This window comes from Sarcophilus harrisii, chromosome 4 (genome assembly GCF_902635505.1).
Source record: "Sarcophilus harrisii chromosome 4, mSarHar1.11, whole genome shotgun sequence".
NCBI lineage: Eukaryota > Metazoa > Chordata > Mammalia > Dasyuromorphia > Dasyuridae > Sarcophilus > Sarcophilus harrisii.
Genome location: NC_045429.1, coordinates 339,466,626 through 339,482,343, shown reverse-complemented (window position 1 = coordinate 339,482,343; position 15,718 = coordinate 339,466,626). Strand labels below are relative to the sequence as shown.

The window sequence follows — 15,718 nt, the reverse complement described above, 5'->3', positions numbered from 1 at the left end:
TTAAAAATAAAGTGACCAGGGCAATTTAGCACCTGCTCTACAGAATGGCCTCTAATAAGCTCATCTTTATTTATGCTTCATGGGGTTTAAAGTCCCACAATATACACATTCTATAAAGATGACCTCCCATCTCAGGGTCTTTATACAGGCTGTCTATTCTCATACCTGGAAAGGTCCATGTTTTCCCTCTTTCCTTTGCCTTTGAAATCCTTAGCTTAATTTATCTCAAGTAGGTTTTAGTGTCTTTGTTATTCGGTTGTTTTTAGTCATGTCTGACTCTTCAGATCCCATCTGGGGTTTTCTTGGCAAAGATGCTGAAATGATTTACCATTTTCTTCTCCAGCTCATTTTACAGATGAGGAAACTGAGGTAAATAGGATTAAGTGACTTGCCCAGGGTCATACAGCTGGGGTCTAATGTCAGATTGCAACTCGGGTCCTCCTGACTCTAGGGCCAGAGTTTTATTCACTGTGCCATCTACTTGCCACGTATGTCACCTGATAAAAACGTATAAGATATTTAATAAATGGTTGTTGAATAACTGATCTGAGGCCAGTATCTTTGGCTTCTAAAATCTATTCAGATTTAAGAGATGAGCCCAAATGTTCTGGCTCTCACTGAGTTCTCTGATTCAGCCTCCTGCCTGCTTACATCTGTGATACTTCACAAATCTATCTCTCTCTGGTAAAGACAAATTCTTTGCCCCATTTTGTTTGCTTTCATTTTTTCATTTCTGGCTACCCTTCACTTGTAGCTGCTTAAGTTCTAGCATGAAGGCATCTTGATGCCAGGGTGCCATGGCGCCAAGCTGTACACAGGTGCAGCTGAGCAAAGACATTATATATAATACAAGCATACTAAAAGCATCCAATTATCAGTTCATCCATTTAGAGTTTGAAGAGATTTTAAAGTCAGGCAGCAGTTTTGGTAAATGTTTAACCAGCTCTTTGATCGGAAAATGTATATGACACATTTTAAAATGTAATGCAGTTGACTAAAGAATATATGGCTAGCATACTAAAAGTACACAATCATTGCTTCATCCATTAAGAGCATGAAGAGATCTTAAATCCAGAGAGGTATTTGTTAGTAAATATTTTACAACCAGCTCTTGGGGGCGGGGATGAGAACACATATAAGACATTTTAAAGTTTAACTTGAATTGACATTTTCTTCATCACTTTCTTAAGTCTAAACAATCAACAAAACAATAAATCAGCCCTGATTTTACTCTTTGCCAATTTCCAAGGTATAAATGTTCATCTTGAAATTTGAAATAGATGTATACATCTATCCTTAAAGCTCATCTGAACTCTTTCATGTTACAGTTAAGCAAATTGAGGTCTCAGAAGCAGAATTTGAATCCAGTTCCTTTTTTTCCAAAGTGAGTATTCTTTGTACAGTGCTTTCTTGGGGTTTCTTGGAATCAATAGTCAGTTGCTGATTCTTCATGCCTGTCCCTTTCATGCCATTTTCTTGACCACGTTCCATGAAGAATTCCTCATACTTTCAGGACTTTTAGATTCGTCCTCCAATTTCCCATTTCAGATATTGTCCTTGGGTTTTTGCTACCTACTTGGTTCTAGTTTGGTCATATCTGGTTTTATTCTTCCTTTCCTCTCCCCTCCCCCAAAGTGACCTCTTCTACTAGTTTAGTTAATTGCTAATCTCTGTCATCTCAAATAACCTTCACTCCTTCATCCTTGCTTACCTTTCTGGTTACTTTTCCACCCTCTGACTTAGAGTAGGGGAGAGTTCCTTCCTGTTTTTAGGGAGTCCAGTTGAGAGCTCCTAAGATGCAGCCCCAGAGGGATGCACACCTGCAAGAATTAGGCCAGGCTACAGATAAACTAGCTACTTATCAATTAGAATACAAAAGGGAGAAGAAAGAGGGACAGGAGGAGGAGAAAAGAGGAACAAGAACAAGAGGAGAAAGAGGAAGAGGAGACAGAAGAAAAAGGAGAAGGAGTAAGAAGAAAGGAAGAAGAGAAGAAAAGAAGAAAGGAGGAAGAAGAAAAAGAAAAAAAGAAGAAGGAGGAGGAGGAAGGAGAAGAGGAGGAAGAGGAGGAAGCAGCATTTATAGAGCACATTAAAGTTTACAAAGAAGATACTTTACATACATTATTTTATTATATATGTTTTATGAAAGTTTTATTTTTTCTCTTTTATTGTTGAAGATGTGGGAGAGCAGTAGGAAGAAGAGATAAAAATAGATGGTTTTAAAAAAACAATGGCCCAATGAGTAAAATGAAGCCATATTATTATGGCTATTTTAGAAATGAGGGAAGTAAGTCTCAGAGAAGCTCTTTAAAAAGAAAATCATTGATTTTTTAACTAAACCCCTAATATGTCAGAGCTGTAACTCATCCTGACCTAATGCCATTTTCTTTTCACTCCACCCTTCTGCTTTCACAATTATAAACCTTAATCCCCAACAGAATCCTTTCTATCTTTGAAATATTCAGCCTTTGGGAGAGGTCATTTAACAGATCACTCCCATCATCTTTTATTGGAAAGGGAAGTAAATTTATCAGGTTCTGAATTTAAATTCCAGTTTGTCAGTATACTATGTGACTTTGAATAAGTTACTTAATAAGATTTCTGTATTTCAGTATATTCATCTGTAAAATGAGAAACAAAATTTGATGATCTCTAAGGTCCCATATAGTTCTACCTCCTGTGAGCCTATGACTCTTTATAGGCTTTCCCATTCAATGGACAGTGTAGAAGATTCCCTTGAGGACAAGAATTCTTAACCACGGGTCTGTGAATTTTTAAAGTAATAACTATTTGAATATAATATTTAATCTTATGTATTGTATTTACTGCATTTAGAAACATCATTCTGAGAAGGATTCTATAAGTTTCATCAGATTGTCACAAGGTCTATACCATAAAAAAGCTTATGAATCTCTGGGATAGGTGATCAAGAATTTTAATTCAGTCTATGTGAAAATGTCACCCATCAGATTTATCAAATGAAGCAGAGACAAAATGAAACAAAACAGAGGTTCGATATGCTAGCTCCTTCAGGATCCTAAGCCAAGTTTTGACATAGAATTCAGGCGTCCTTTATAAATACTTTCCAAGATGATTAGTTTGGCCTATCTACAATGGATTAGGCAGGGCTGTTAATGAATAAGTTAGCAGCCTATGCACATTCATCTAGCAATATGCTCACAGAGTTTCTGCATCTTTGGTCACACCTAAAGGCTCTAAAGTTACTCCATCCCATTCCCTGTCTTCCCATCAGGAACATAAAATAGTCAGTGCAGGTTGGTGGTTACTGGTTCTAACTTACCCATGAAATCAAGGAACAGATATAACCATAGACCAATCTACATAGCTGTTAGGGTAAAAGTCTAGATGGAGCTCATTTCTTTATATTCATGATATCTTATAGTCTTATTGGAAGCCTACCTGTTCCTGACCCTTGAGACAATTTCCCAACTATTGGGTATCATGAGATCTTGTTTTGCTGTATTCTGGAGCCTCCAGCAATTTTATCGTTTTGGTGTTTGCTCATCAAAAGTAAGTGTCCTTGGGACCCAGTGTTTCTATTGCATCAGTTAAGGAAATAGACAGTTTATCCATTTTATTTTGACCAGTGATCCAGGAAGCCAGGCCCATATGTTCATCATCATTTCCTCTAGAGGTTTTGAGGAGTTTAGAGGGGAGGAGTTTGCATAATTTGTAAATTACCTGCTAAATCTTCCAAGTTATTTTGTTTGTGAATGACATGATAATTACATCAAGATGCAGCACATTAGAGAGTCTACAGTACAAGACCCATAATATCTCAAAGGAGTTTGGCCTAATCATCCATACAGAAAAAACTAAGTTGATGAAAAATGTCTATTGTCCAGATTATGATATATAGTTTGATAGGCAGCCTTCAAAACTGTGTCATTAGGACTGATGGACAATGAACTGGGCCCAGAAAGGAATAAAAAGAGCAAAGGGCCTAGATTACCTTTGGGGAATTGCATGGTGCATTTAATAATCCAGAATTTCCCCCTGAAGCAAAGGCCCATGTTTTAACATCTTATTTTTTCATGCTATACTATATGGTTTTAAGTCATGAAATACCAAGTCTCTGAAGAATTAAGGTTTGGGTGACCCAAGGGCAATAGCAAGATGCATAGTGGTGTATAAGGAGGCAGGGCTGAGCAGGGAATTTCTCAGGGTATTCCAAGAAAAGTTAGAAGATATTGCTCTCATCCAAGCAACAGCAGGAGACAAGACCAGCACAGTGCTCACCTACTTCAAGGAAGACAACTAGAAGATGAAGACAGAAGTCATATTGCAACAGAGGTAGAGGCTCCAAAACTATAGCGATAGGGTCATGCAGACTACACAAGGGACATAATCAAACGGGGTCTGACTATCTTCACCCAAGATTTGAAAAGGAGCAGAGTACAGGCACAAAATCCTAATCCAGGAACTGAAATTCAGACAGGAATAAACAGAAGAAAGCTTTACATACAATCAAGAAACAAGATGGGGTAAGAGAAACCTAAGACAAGCCAAAAAGAGATAAACCCTATAATAATTATGAACAACTTCAGAGAAAAGAATGGCTTGACCACAAGAACTCCCAGAGTGACTAGAAAAAATGAAGCAAGAGATTAAAAATACTGAGGAAAAAATTGGAAGGAGAGTATGTGGTTTATTCAGCATTCTAATGAATAGGAAAACCTTACCTTGGCAGCGGATACATAATAGAATAATTGTAACTCAAATGTTACATGAGATACCAAGAAATATTGGAACAATATATAAAAGTCAAAAAATTGAAAGAATTTGTGAAGTGTCTACTATTTTTAAAAAATGATCTAGAAAACAGGTTGGAGGAAAGATCATTCAAGAATCACCAGGGCCAAACATTCCCAATAAGATCAGGAGTGAAACAAGGTTGCCCACTATTACCAGTACTATTCAATATTGTATTAGAAATGCTAGCTTCGGCAATAAAAGTTGAGAAAGAGATGAAAGGAATTAGAGTAGGTAAAGAGGAAACCAAACTATCACTCTTTGCAGATGATATGATGTTATACTTAAAGAACCCCAGAGATTCTACTAAAAAGCTATTAGAAATAATCCACACCCTTAGCAAAGTTGCAGGATACAAAATAAACCCACATAAGTCATCAACATTCTTATATATCACTAACAAAATGCAACAGAGTTACAAAGAGAAATTTCATTTAAAGTAACTGTCGATAGTATCAAATATTTGGGAATGTATCTGCCAAGGGAAAGTCAGGAACTATATGAGCAAAACTACAAAACACTTTCCACACAAATAAGGTCAGATCTAACCAACTGGAAAAATATTAAGTGCTCTTGGATAGGTCAAGCAAATATAATAAAGCTGACAATACTACCTAATCTATTTATTTAGTGCTATACCAATCAGATTCCCCCCAAAATATTTTAATGACCTAGAAAAAATAACAACAAAATTCATCTGGAAGAACAAAAGGTCAAGACTTTCAAGGGAACTAATGATAAAAAATCAAATGAAGATGATCTAGCTGTACCAGATCTAAAACTATATTATAAAGCGTTTACCAAAACCATTTGGTATTGGCTAAGAAATAGACCAGTCAATCAGTGAAATAGGTTAGGTTCACAGGACAAAATAGAATAACCTTAATAATCTAGTGTTTGACAAACCAAAAGACCCCGCTTTTGGGATAATAATTCACTGAGAAAAACTGCTGGGAAAATTGGAAATTAGTATGGCAGAAAGTAGGTTTGACCCACACTTAACGACGTATACAAGATAAGGTCAAAATAGGTTCATGATCTAGGCATAAAGAATGAGATTATAAATAAATTAGAAGAACATAGGATAGTTTACCTCTCAGACCTATGGAGAAGGAAGGAATTTGTGACCAAAGAGATCATTATTGATCACAAAGTAGAAAATTTTGATTATATCAAATTGAAAAGCTTTTGTACAAACAAAACTAATGCAGACAAGATTAGAAGGGAAACAATTGGGAAAATATTTTCACAGTCAAAGGTTCTGATAAAGGCCTCATTTCCAAAATATATAGAGAATTGACTCTAATTTGTAAGAAATCAAGCCATTCTCCAATTGATAAATGGTCAAAGGAGATGGACAGACAAATTTCAGATGAAGAAATTGAAACTATTTCTATTCAAATGAAAAGATGTTCCCAGTCATTATTAGTCAAAAAAATACAAATTAAGACAACTCTGAGATACCACTACATACCTCTCAGATTGGCTAGGATGACAGGAAAAGATAATGCAGAATCTTGCAGGGGATGTGGGAAAACTGGGACACTGATACATTGTTAGTGGAATTGTGAATACATCCAGCCATTCTGGAGAGTGATTTGGAACTATGCTCAAAAAGTTATCAAACTGTGTATACCCTTTGATCCAGCAGTGTTATTACTAGGCTTATATCCCCAAGAGATCTTAAAGAAGGGAAAGGGACCTGTATGTGCAAAAATGTTTGTGGCAGCCCTCTTTGTAGTGGCTAGAAACTGGAAACTGAGTGGATGTCCATCAATTGGAGAATGGCTGAATAAACTGTGGTATATGAATGTTATGAAATATTATTGTTCTGTAAGAAATGACCATCAGGATGATTTCAGAAAGGCCTGGAGAGACTTACATGAACTGATGCTGAGTAAAATGAGCAGGACCAGGAGATCATTATATACTTCAACAACAATACTATATGATGATCAATTCTGATGGACATGGCTCTTTTCAGCAATGAGATGAACCAAATCAATTCCAATAGAACAGTAATGAATTGAACCAGCTACACCCAGTGAAAGAACTCAGGGAAACGAGTGTGAACCACTACATAGAATTCCCAATTCCTCTATTTTTGTCCACCTGCATTTTTTATTTCCTTCACAGGCTAATTGTACACTATTTCAAAGTCTGATTCTTTTTGTACAGCAAAATAACTGTTTGGACATGTATACTAATATTGTATTTAACTTATACTCTAACATATTTAACATGTATTGGTTAACCTACCATCTAGGGGAAGGGAAGGGGGAAAAGTTGGAACAAAAGATTTTGCAAGGGTCAATGCTGAAAAATTACCCATGCAAAAATCTTGTAATAAAAAGCTATTAAAAAAAAAAAAAAGAATTACCAGGGCCTTTCACATCCCACCATAAAACCTGAAACTAAACAAAAATCAAGGACACCATATTTCAAGAAATCATAAAATTAAATAGCCTAGATTTATTAGAATCCATTGTCAGAGTGAAATTATAGGAAAAATTACATCAATTGTTTAAAAATCAAAAGCTTACAAATCAAAGAAAAAAAGCCAAAAAGAGTTCGGGAACCAAGGAATCATAGTCAGGGTTACAAAAGAGTATGCTGCAAACATTATTACAGGAAATTTTTTGCCAAAAGATAAAGGCTTACCAAAAAAAGACTAATGTACTCTGCAAAAATGAATCTAGTCTTCAGGATGAAAATGAACTTTTAATAGAAAAGAACTGGGAAGGAAAAGAAATACACTAGAATTTTGATCTTCTCCCTAAAATTTCCCCTTCTTCTATCTTCCCTAATTATTTCAAAAACACTATTATCTTCCCTTCCAGGTTCAGACTCATTCTTCACTTTTCCATTGTGGCTCAGATTTGAGATAGACAAAATAAATAGAATAATGATCAATATGACCTACTTTACATACATTGGTTTTCAAGACTGCACTATTTGTTTTTTATGATAATATATTTTTATTTTTCAAAATACATGCAAAGATAGTTTTCATCATTCACCTCTGCAAAATCTTGTGTTCCAATTTTTTCTCCTTCTTTCACTTTTCCCTCTCCTAGACAAGAAGCAATCTAAAACAGGTTAAACATGTGCATTTCTTCTAAGCATATTTCCACATTTATCAAGCTACACAAGACAAATAAGATCAAAAAGGGGAAAAAATTAGTAAGAAAAACAAGCAAACAACAACAACAATAAAATAAGGGGGAAAATACTATGTTGTGATCCACATTCAGTTCCCATGGCTCTCTCTCTGTATGCAGATGACTCTCTCCATCACTAATCTATTGGAAAAGAGTCAAGTCCATCACAGTTGATATTCACATAATCTTGTTGTTGCTGTGTACCATGTTCTCTTAGTTCTTTACTCACTTCACTTAGCATCAGTTATGAAATAATCCTGCTGATTGTTTCTTATAAAACAATAATATTCCATAATATTCATACACCATAACTTATTCAATCATTCCTCAACTGATGGGTATCCACTCAGTTTCTAGTTCCTTGCCACTACAAAAAGGGCCTGATACAAACATTTTTTACATATGTGGGTTCAAGGATATGTGTCTCTTTTAAATTTTTCTGAGATACAGACCCAGTAGAGACACTACTGGATCAAAGGGCATGCACAATTTGATAGCTCTTTGGGCATAGTTCCAAATTGCTCTACAGAATGATTGGATCAGTTCACAACTCCACCAATTATGTATTAGTGTCCCAGTTTTCCCACATTCCCTCCAACATTTATCATTATCTTTACCTATTATCTTAACCAATCTGAGAGATGTGTAGTAGTACCTCAGATGTGTCTTAATTTGCATTTCTTTAATCAACAGTGATTTAGAGCACTTTTTCACATTACTAGAAGTGGCTTTGATTTCTTCATCTGAAAACTGTTCATATTTTTTGACTGTTTATCAATTGGAGAATGGCTTGTATTTTTATAAATTTAAGTCAGTTTTCTATATATTTTATTTTTTTATTTATTATAACAACTTTTTATTCACAGAACCCATGCCACAGTAATTTTTTACATTATCCCTTGCACTCACTTCTCTTCCGATTTTTCCCCTCTCTCCCTCCACCCCCTCCCCTAGATGGCAAGCAGTCCTATACATTTTGAATATGTCGCAGTATATCCTAGATACAATATATGTGTGCAGAACCAAACAGTTCTCTTGTTGCACAGGGAGAATTAGATTCAGAAAGTAAAAATAACCTGGAAAAAAACAAAAATGCAAACAGTTTACATTAATTTCCCAGTGTTCTTTCTTTGGGTGTAGCTGCTTTTGTCCATCATTGATCAATTGAAACTGAATTAGGTCTCTTTGTCAAAGAAATCCACTTCCATCAGAATACACCTTCATACAGTATCGGTGTTGAAGTATATAATGATCTCCTGGTTTTGCTCATTTCACTTAGCATCAGTTCATGTTCTATGTATTTTAGAAACAAGGCCTTTATCAAAACTCTTGGATATAAAAATTCTCCCCCCTCCCCAGTTTTCTGTTTCCCTTCTAATCTTGGCTGCATTGGTTTTGTTTGTACAAAACCTTTTTAATTTAATATAATCAAAATTATCCATTTTGCATTTCATAGTGTTCTCTAGTTCTTCTTTGGCCATAAATGTCTTCCTTCTCCACAGATCTGAGAAGTAGACTATCCCTTGTTCTCCTAATTTGCTTATAGTATTACCCTTTATGTTTAAATTATGTAACTAACTTGACCTTATCTTGGTACAAGATAAAGACTGTTTTATTTGGCAGATGAATTTGGCTTGTGAAATCAGGAGACTAAGGTTTTAATTCCAGCCCTAACTTCTGTTCTCTTGCCCTCAGTTTCCTAAAGGTACTATTCAGCTCTAAATTTAAGATCTGATTATAAAAGAATCATCCCTAACATTAATGAATGTGACTAACAAAATACACTATGTCTAGATACCTTTAACTATGTGAGAATGCCTTTTTGATTAAGTTACAGAATCAAAGCTGTAAAGTGGATGAACTAGGGCTCATATTAAATTAATCAATTGAAGGCATCATCTACATGGGAATAATCTAGCTAATCAAGTTGAGAAGAATGAATCACTGAATGAAATCAAATGACAAAACGTGTTAGGGTTGGTTGAAAGAATTGGCAGAAAAGTCAGCTGCCCTCATGGAACTGAGTCCAGAGCATGACCTATACTATGAACTCAAAAGACATAACAGTTTGGAAATTCTCAGTGTAATGGCAACAAACCTACCCATTTCACTAAGGACATCTCTAATTTGGAACTTAGCACAGTTCCCCGAGTTACCCAGAAGATATCTAATAGTACTTCATATTTAAGTAGTATTCTATTTAAGGAGGCAGGAAGTAAGGAATGCATTTTAGAAATTCAGAGGCATAATAGTTATTAAAATACAAACAAGTTTTAGGATGGTCATCTATATAATTCACTTATACAAAGTAGTCTTATTCCTTGGCAATGCCAGATGGATAGCTATTAATGAATCATTGTTATATTTCTTAATTACAATAACAGATGTTAATACAGCACTCAAAGATTTGCAAAAAAAATTTCATATATAATAATAGTATAGTATTGTATAGTATAATATATAATATCATACAAGAATAATGTTTTGCAAAATACTTTACAAATATTATGTCATTTGATCCATATAACAATTCTTGAAGGTAGGTACCGTTATTCTCTCCATTTTATGAAGCAACTGAAGCAGAGAGAGCTTAAGTGAATTGCTCAGGATCAAACAGCTAATAAGTATCCTTGGTTGGGTTTGAACTCAGCTCTATTCTGACTCCTGGTTTACTGCTCTATCCACCACAACACCCAGCTGCCTCTTCTGTGAGTTGAGAGAGGTGAAATAACGTGTGTATCAATCAATTGGATGTCTGAGGCAGGATTTGAACCTATTGAGCCTATTCCTAATCTAGTGTATTTTACATTACATCATATTTCTTCTCCTTATTAAGAAAAGCTAAGGATGTTTGAGCCAATATCTTAACTTTTTGAGGCTTATATCCTTGCTATTGCCCCCTAAAAATGTCCCTTAGTGCCACCATTAGTATAAAATGCTTTGTTAGATTACTGCCCTTGCACTTTGGCATTTTCCTGTACTTATGAGGTTGTGATTAAAACAAACAAAAAAACAAAAAAACCCAACTGGATAGAGCAAATTGGTGTTGGAGTCAGGAAGATCTGAACTCAAATGGGACCTCAGACACTTGATAATTGCTAGCTTGTGTGATTCTGGGCAAGTTACTTAAACTCAATTGCCTTGCCTCTTCCCATATAAAGGGCCAGGTGGGATTGGCTTGGTTGCTAAAGATAGCTAGGGATACTTATAGGAAGAGTCAGGGGCAAGAGGGAATGGGTGGCAGTTTTGACTCTCTCCAGATTTAAGACTCTCTAGCAAATTGCCTAGATGTTGTCAAGGGTCTTATTTTCCCCATAGTGGGACATGGCGGTATATATTACCACAACACTATACATTAGAATTAACTTCTGAGGACAATTCCTTTGAGAAACTCGGAATATAGGAAATAAGACCCAATGCCTGGGATTCTCTTAGCTGCCAGAGGCAAGGATAGAATATTTCTATGGCACCAGAGACACAGATAAGCAATCCTTCTAAACTCCAGACTCCAGGGGTGACAAACTAGTGTCAATATTTTAAGTATTACCTTTTCCTCTCTACCCTTTGGAAAAGGTAATCTTTGTGCAAAAGTAGATTTAGATTAAAGGGGAAACAAAACAGGGAGAAAAAGAGAAAAAACAATAACATTGAGCAATGTTTGCTCAAGGTCAGAAAAGATTCAAAATTACACATTGGCTAAAATGTCTATACCCTTTGACCTAGAGATTCTACTGCTAAGTATGTATCCCAAGTCAATATTTGATTAAAAAGAAGAAAAAGAAGGGAAAGGAAGGGAAGGAAGAAAAGAAGGAAGCAAGGAAGGAAAGAAAAGCCTTATATAGGACACACATAAATATATGTCTGTGTGTGTGTATGTGTGTGTGTGTGTGTGTGTGTGTGTGTACTTTTGTGGTAGCAAAGAACCAGAAACAAATTTAGAACCCATCAAATGGGAAATGGCTAAATATTATTATTGTGATATAAGAAACAATGAACTTGTTGAATATAAATTAGCATGAAAACATATGTATAAAATGATATGATACAAAATAAAACAAGCAGAAATTCACTACACCAAATCCTGATTGGGAAAATCCATGAAAAAAAATCAGTGAATCATTTTTTCAGTAAAGGTCAAAATAAGAGAGAAAACAAGAGATTTTCAGATTGTAAGGAAGGATATCTAGCCAGTAACAGTCTCATGGAGAATTTCAGCACAGAGAGAGAGAAAGAAGAGAGAACCAGTCTAGTGTAGGAGGCAGGAATATATTTCAACTGGGAACTCATTACCCAGTTTTATATTACAGATCTAGAGAGGACTGAGGAGAGGTCCTGTACATAATGGTGACATTTAGGAGTGAGAAGGGGGTGCAGGCTGGAGACTAGTCAAGCAAGGAACAAATTCAGAAGCAAGCAGCAGCTTTCTGATTCCATCTCCCAAAAAAAAGTCTTAATTCTAACTTTAGTTCTTAGTTCTTATTTCTAATTAGTTTTAACTAAGTCTTAACTCTAGCTTCTAGGACTATCTGAAGTCTGCTATGGAATGACCAGGTCAGTAATCTCGTACCAAAGGGAAGCCTATAGTTCTGCCATTCTTTCTGCCAACTTTCCAGAACAGAACTTTCCAGCTGACTAAAGTGGTTGAGGCCCAAAACAGTCTATTATAACTCCAAATAGGGCAAGCCCACAGGTTTGTTCAGACTTAAATCTATATCAGTAACTTGAAGAGTTCAGAAGGGCAGAAATTAAGAATTTGCCCTGGATCAGACCACTTTGGAAGCACTGAAAACTTTTAGGTCTCCAGCCTGAACTATCCCTGACATTCCAGACTAACTCAATACATCAAGACAAAAAAATAATAATACTACCATAAAAGACTATTATGATGATAGGGATACTCAAGACACAAAACCAGAAGAAGAGAATAACTCCAGAGCATTTAAAAGCAAAACTTCAAAGAAAAAATACAGTTGGACACAAGTTTAGCTAGAATTTTTGCAAGAAATGAAGTTGAAAAAAGTTTTAATAGATGAAATGAAGAGGGGGAAAATAGTAAAGAAATAAGAACCTGAGAGTTACAGAAGAAAGAACTGGTAAAGGGCATTAACAGCTTGGCAAAAGATGTATAAAACCTTGCCCAAACAAACAAACAAACAAAAATTCCTGACAAGTACAAGGGGTGGAATGAATCTATCAGAACAAAGAAATATTTAAACAAATATTTAAACAAAGTCAAAGACGGAAAAAATAGGGAAAAGTCTGAAGTATTCACAGCACACAAAAAAAAAAAAAAAAAAAAAGGAAATTCCCTGGCCAAAAAAAGAACCTAGACATCATATTTTTTTAAAAAATCATAAAAAATGCATAGGATAATTAAGGGAAACAATTGTGTTGGAGGATCAAAATATTAAGAAGAATTTCATGGATCCAGGTTAATTTCATGGACCCAGGTTAAAAACTGTTATGGGCCAGAACTTGAAACAAGGTGCTAAGTCAGTGGAATTGATAGAGACAATGGTTGTTTAGCAGGGTGCTTAACAGTTCTCTAGTTCAGTACATGTACTTAGTACTCACTATAATTCTATAAGATTCACACCTTTGATAAGAGAGTATATAAGCTTGGACAAACTCAGCCAGAATCAGAACTGGAAAACAGAGAACATTACAAAAAACCTTTCCTTAGGATTTGAGGCAAACAGATAGTGTTTGGGGAAGAAGAGGGAAAGTGCATATTAATTTCATTTTGGCCTGGGAAGAGGAAGCAGTTGTCTAAATGTTGGGTCTCCTTTTGGGGTGGGTTTCTAGGAGGTCTAGGCTGGAAGAAATCTTGATAACCATCCAATACAATGCCTTCATTTAGTGGATAAAGGCACTGAGTTCCAGAGAGGAAAATAACTTTTCTAACATCAATAAAGCTAGCTAGTTAATGTCCAAGCTGGGGGAGAAGGTCTAAAAGCAGGGTCTTGTGACTCCCAAGGTAGCCCCATGTTTTCCAGTCCCAACTCTGCTCACCAATCAGATTCTCCATGAAATTCTCTCACTAGTGTTAGCAATGTATGTTACATACATAGGAGGTAAGTAATACATGTTTATTGACTTGCTGCCAACAAAATATCAAAATGGAGGTTATAATTTAACCTAAGAATCACAGACTCTTGGTACACAGTGGAATTGTAAGTCCAATGAGATGAACACAACGCAAGGCTCTACACTAGATCAGGATTTAGAGGTTCATCCTACTTTTAAAAAAAGAACAAACAAGAACATATATTACAAAATTTCATTATCTGAAAACATTTTTTGGCATGTAGATGAAATAAATTATGCAAGAGCATTTTCATTAATTAAAAAAAAACAAAACCCAATCTGGTAATGGAAAAAATGTACTTCCTTTTTATCTTAAACCCCTAAGAATCACCAGTTTCCATTAATCAACATTTGTTGAGTGCCTACTATGTGCCAGGGACCATGCTAAACACTGGGGAATACAAATGACACAAAAGACAGTTCCTGCCTTTGAGGAGCTTACAATCTAATGGGGAAGATAACATGCAAATAAACATATAGAAGCAAGGTATATATAGAGTAGGAAATAACAGAGCTAAGGCACTGGAATTATGGGTTAATTAAGCACTGATTAAGTGCTATCTTGTATCTAATGCATCTGCTAATTACCCTCTCCCTCCCAATACCAATTATTGGCCTCTTTCTTTTGAAATTATTTTGTGTTTATGTAGTATTTATTTGTCTGTGTATGTGTTCAATTCCAGCCTTGATAGCAGAGTGTTTCACCTTTGCCTTTATTTCCTGGTTCCTAAGAGCAGTAAATGTGTCTCAAATGTAGATGACCCTCCTAATTATTGGTTAATAGTTTTAGAAGTCATTTGATCCACAGCTTCTTAAACCTTGGGTTACATCCCATATGGAGTTGTGTAACTGAATGTGAGGATTGCAAAATTATGATTTGTTATGAGTAAATGTTTAATTTGTATACCTATTTTATATATTAATATATCAAGTAAAAATTTCTTGGATGAAAAAGAGTCATAAGTGGAATAAATTTAAGAAACCCTGTTCTAGTTCAAACCCTTCATTTTAGAGATGAGAAAACTGAGGCCCTGTGACTTGCCCAAAATTTTAGAGGTAATAGATGGTAATGCCAGGATTTGAACAGAGGTTCCCTGATTCCAAATTCAGTGTTTTTTCCCCTGAACCACACTGGAAGTAATATGAAGTACTTACTCTTGTGACTGTAAACTTGTTAATTTTGTATGAATATTTTGATAAATGTATTTCAATATAACTGATGTCCTTTGCAATCTTATGCATTTTATATACTGAAAAACATTATCCTTAGAAGGGGTCCATAAACTTTACCAGGCTGCCCAGGTGTCCAACTCACACAGAAAGGTTAAAGACCTTTACCCTAATCTGTAACTCACTTAATCCATGCTTAAATCCCCCATTGCTTGGAACATATTTTAGAGGTCTTGAATCAAGAGTCCCTGTGCATGAATCAGAAACAAGTGGATATCCAGCCTCTGAGAATACCTTCAGTGACAGGGAATTGTCTACAATGTTTGTTTTTTTCTCAGAATGCAACCCTTCTAGGCAAATTCAGAATTTTGTGTATCTACATATCTCAACTATCCAAACTGATTTGGTTTTACTTTTTCTCTTTTTAAATTAAATTCACTTTCACACCTACCATCTTCCTAATCATTTCTCCACCTCTGAAGTCAGTCAATGATCTTCCAAGATCTACAGGGTCTCTCTAGGCCTCT

The 15,718-nt window shown here is 35.5% G+C and overlaps 1 protein-coding gene across 1 annotated transcript in view; it reads right to left on the bottom strand.

The window, feature by feature from the left end:
* ACSF2 (acyl-CoA synthetase family member 2) overlaps positions 1-15,718 on the bottom strand; it is a 39,945-nt gene that overhangs the window by 22,857 nt on the left and 1,370 nt on the right. The gene's annotated exons all lie outside the window — the stretch shown is intronic.